At 40.9% G+C, this 4,170-nt stretch overlaps 1 pseudogene; it reads left to right on the forward strand.

Moving 5' to 3' along the window:
• Window positions 1-1,093: 1,093 nt before the first annotated feature.
• On the forward strand, window positions 1,094-3,959 carry LOC133376697 (lymphocyte cytosolic protein 2-like; annotated as a pseudogene).
• Window positions 3,960-4,170: the final 211 nt, after the last annotated feature.

The following is a 4,170-nucleotide window of genomic DNA, read 5'->3' on the forward strand; positions in this document are numbered from 1 at the left end:
CTTTGGTATATTAAGGGGCATTGGTCATCTCCATACCAAGCCAGCTCTACCAATAGGCAGAGTGAAGCAGCCACTTCAGGCAACAGATGCTGGGGGTGGGGAATGAAGAGAGGTCAATTCATGTTGAAGGACAGAGCTGTGTGTGCAAGGCATCCATGGTTGACCCAAGACATTTTGCTGCCTGAGGCAAAGGATGAGATGTCTCATGTATCGAATCCGACTGGACTGTCAGTTGAATCTTACTTCAACTCTGGCAATGGTACAATATCCCCTACCTACCTGAGAGCAGCAGGCTACCTTAGAGGTTGCAGAGTAGGCTAGCTTAGGGAACTCAGGAGGGAATGGATGGGGGCTACTGCAACTTCCAGCATCTGCTGCCTGAGGCAGCTACCTCAGTCTGCCTAATAGTAGAGCCAGCTCTGTGTGCCACTCACCACTCTGCATTCCCTAAGCTAGCTGGCTGATCTCAGGTGCAGTGGAGAGGCGTTCTGTCCTGTTGGCCATGCTGAAGTTGCAATAATGTTCAAAAGCCAGTCTGGTCAGCAAAGTGTCTTGGCCGGGTCTCTTTAGTTCCACTCACCTACCCAATGTAAGACAGTGAAGATTGGTTGTTGGCCAGAGAGGCCAAGTAAGAATATTTTGGTTACTATTTCTCAACTGGCCTCAGGAAGGGAGTTTGATCTGCATGGTCCCATTGTTTGCATCAGTATCTGAAAGACTGCTTCCATCCCTATGGAACCTCTTGGGTTTTAAGATCAGCAGAAGTCGTTCTGCCACCCTTAAAAGTCATGGAATGAGAGCTTAGGGCTTTCTCTGTGGCAGTCCTTAAACTGTGGGACTCACTCCATTCCACACAAAGGTGCATCAAGCATCTTTACTGTACAGCTCCTGCCACATGCTTGGATCCAAAGAACTATGGGTAGAAAATGTATTCATGCTGTTCCATGAACTCTTGCGCAAGCACTAGCAGAACTCTTCTTTCAATGCACTGCCATCATTTATCAGGGCCAATGTTACACTTTAAGGAACATTATATTCTTAAAAGGAATAAGGAAGATACAGACTCCTGGAGCATGTAGCAAGTCATGAAAAGATGTGGAAAAAAGCAAGTGTGAATGAAAGATCTCTGAATTCGGGGTCACATTTTTATGCTCTTCAGCTAGGTAAGAAGCAGAAGTGGCTTTCTGCTAGTGTAAAGGCACCTTTGGATCTATCTGCTCCTATCTGCTAGCTTTCACCCATTTCAGGAAGTATACCAGCAGTGACTTAGGGGAAGCTGGCTTCAACTAGTTAACAATGTTGTGCATTGGAGATAAAAACAAATAGAATTGTGACTCACAGTTTAGCCCATTCACTGTGTCATGCCTTCATTTTGGGATGCTGGGGAGAAGATAATGGGTTGTATCCAATGTTAGTCATATTGACCGTAGACCTGTTTAATTTAATGGGCACTATTAACTTAGGTCCATTGTTTTCAATGGGTCTACTCTGAGTAAAACTTAGTTGAGTAGAATCCATTGAAATTGACTATTATACCCTAGTACACTCTTAAGCAATGAGACCTTCAAAGTCATGTGGTCACGTAGAGGGACAGGGACAATAAAAGGAACGCTAAGAGTAATGAAATTGTGCAAAGTTCCTACCACCACTTTTGACATGAAACGCCACTACACAGCAGGATGCAATCTTAAAGTACACTGGAAGAGATGCATTCATTCACTCCCATGTGGATTGCATCAGAACAGCATAATAGTCCATGTTGTCTGCTAGTGGCACTGTTCCAAACTATTTCATTTCATTAATTTGTTAAAATTTATATATTGCTTGATTGTAAAAAACCTGCAAGCGGTTTACAAAAGACATTAAAATTATCAATAAAACAGTTAAAAAAGTAAAGGTGTCCCCACACTTGTAGTGCGAGTCGTTTCCAACTCTGAGGGTGATGTCTTGCGACGTTTACTAGAAAGACCATATATATGGGGTGGGATTGCCAGTTCTCTCTTAGATTTCACATTGATTATCTTCCAGCATAATACAAAATTCTAATTAATCTCACTAATGATGACACCTTCAACATCTTCATTGATCCATTTTAGACACATCTAAATAAAATCACAAATGCAGAGTAACTTTAAATGCATTCATCTAAAATAAAACTCATGTTCTGGGGGTAAATTGGAATGTTTCTATGTGATTGTATGTTGGAATATGAAAGCTGTCTTATACCAAGTGAGACCAATGATCCATCTAGCTCAATATTGTCTACACTGGCTTGCAGTGGCTCTCAGGGGTTCAAACAGGAAATCTTTCTCAGCTCTACCTGGAGTTGCCAGAGACCAAACCTGTGATCTTCTGCATGTAAGATCTATCACTGAGCTACAACTTTGCCTTCTGTGGGCAAAGATTGTGTCGTGGTTAACTAGCTCTGGAGCTGGGCTGTTGCTGTAATAGGGATCCTAGCAACTCAAGGGATTTAAACTTCAAGGACTGTGAGAAAGCTGTAAGGAAATACAACATAACAGGACAAAGATTTCTGAGCATGTCTGAAAATAATATTCAAGTTTCCAAAGCTAAGCATGCCAATTCTAAGCAAGCTAAGTCAAGAAATAAACTGACATAAAGAAAGAAAAGGTTTATTTTCAAAATGGACACATACTCAGATGTTTCCTGATAATACAGAATATAGACAAGAAGAGGATGATGGCTGGTCATCCTTTGATGAAAGTGATTATGAAAGCCCAGATGACCAGGGAAATGAAGTTTGTGTAAGCTATGAAACACCCAATGATCAAGACTGCATTGAAGCAGATTATGAACGTTCACTGTCAAATGATGATGACATACACAGTAATGTTGTATTCTTTTCCAATTTAATTCCAGCCACCTCAGAATACATAGATACATCTGCAACAGATAGATCTAAAACATTGCCTCCTGTTCCACCAAAAAGGCCTGAATCTTCTTCCGGAAGAAGAAGCACTGGGCCAACTTTCAATTCTCCTTCAAGCAATAATAAGAGTATTAGAGAGAAAAAACATCAAATCCTTTAAATCTCCTCCTCTGTATCAAACCAAAAAGCCCCCACCGGATCATTCTGTACCACCATTTGATAGGGACAACCTAAGAGCAGGCAAAATTGCAGTTCCTGAAATGTCTTTCTCCCATCAGATCAGATATCTGGGAGCAAAGTTACTGAAGCCTCCTGTGCCACCAATTTATAGATATGATAGAAATAATCCTGCCTCTAGAAGGATGCCACCACCCATAAAGACCAATCAGAAAGAAGCCAGAAATGGAAGATGATGACATTCCCCAAAGGCCAGTTCCCCAGCCATCTTTGCAGTGCTTTAACACATTTCCTTCCAGATCTCCTAAGCCACAATCTAAACAGAGCCTTTTGCCATACCAGATGACACCTGGTGTAGAAAGTTTTTCATCAAGTGGATCACTACCACCACATTTCCAGCCAAGTGATAACTTCAGAACCTTTTCCAAAGGCCCTGCTGATGGCAGACCACCATTACCAATTCCTAGCAGACAGATCATACAGTTTCCCAAAAGTGAGAATGATGAGATGAACCAGTGCCACAAAAATAACCAGCCCCTCCTAAATCAGAAATGGTATACTGCTGATATCACCCAGTCAGAAGCAGAAATTGCTCTTAGGAACATAAATCAGGATGGCACTTTTTAAAGTAAGAAACAGCTCAAGAAAATATCTTGGGCAGCCCTATGTCCTGATGGTGCTTTACAATGACAAAGTATACAATATTCATATATGTTATCAACAAGAAGATAAAGTGTTCTTCTTAAGAACTGGCCTGAAAGGAAATGAGGATTTTACTTCAGTGGCTGAAATAATTGATTACTTCAGAAGAATGCCTCTTTAACTGATAGATGGAAAGGATCGATGTTCAAGAAAGCAGTGCATGTTGACATATGTTGCTGGATCTCTTTAAATAATAAAAACTTTTTTGGAGACCAGTTCGTTTCACCTATTTATCTTTGAAAGATGAAGCCAGAAGAACAACTGAGTTAGATTTGATGAACTCTTATTTTCATGTTAGAACACAAGACCATGCTTTGCCTTCAGTTCTCAAAGTGAAAACTTCAGTGTATTACTTCTCTCTAAGCATGTGCTTTATGAAAGTTCTTCAGTATATTGCTTCA

This window comes from Rhineura floridana, chromosome 1, assembly GCF_030035675.1.
Source record: "Rhineura floridana isolate rRhiFlo1 chromosome 1, rRhiFlo1.hap2, whole genome shotgun sequence".
Lineage (NCBI taxonomy): Eukaryota > Metazoa > Chordata > Lepidosauria > Squamata > Rhineuridae > Rhineura > Rhineura floridana.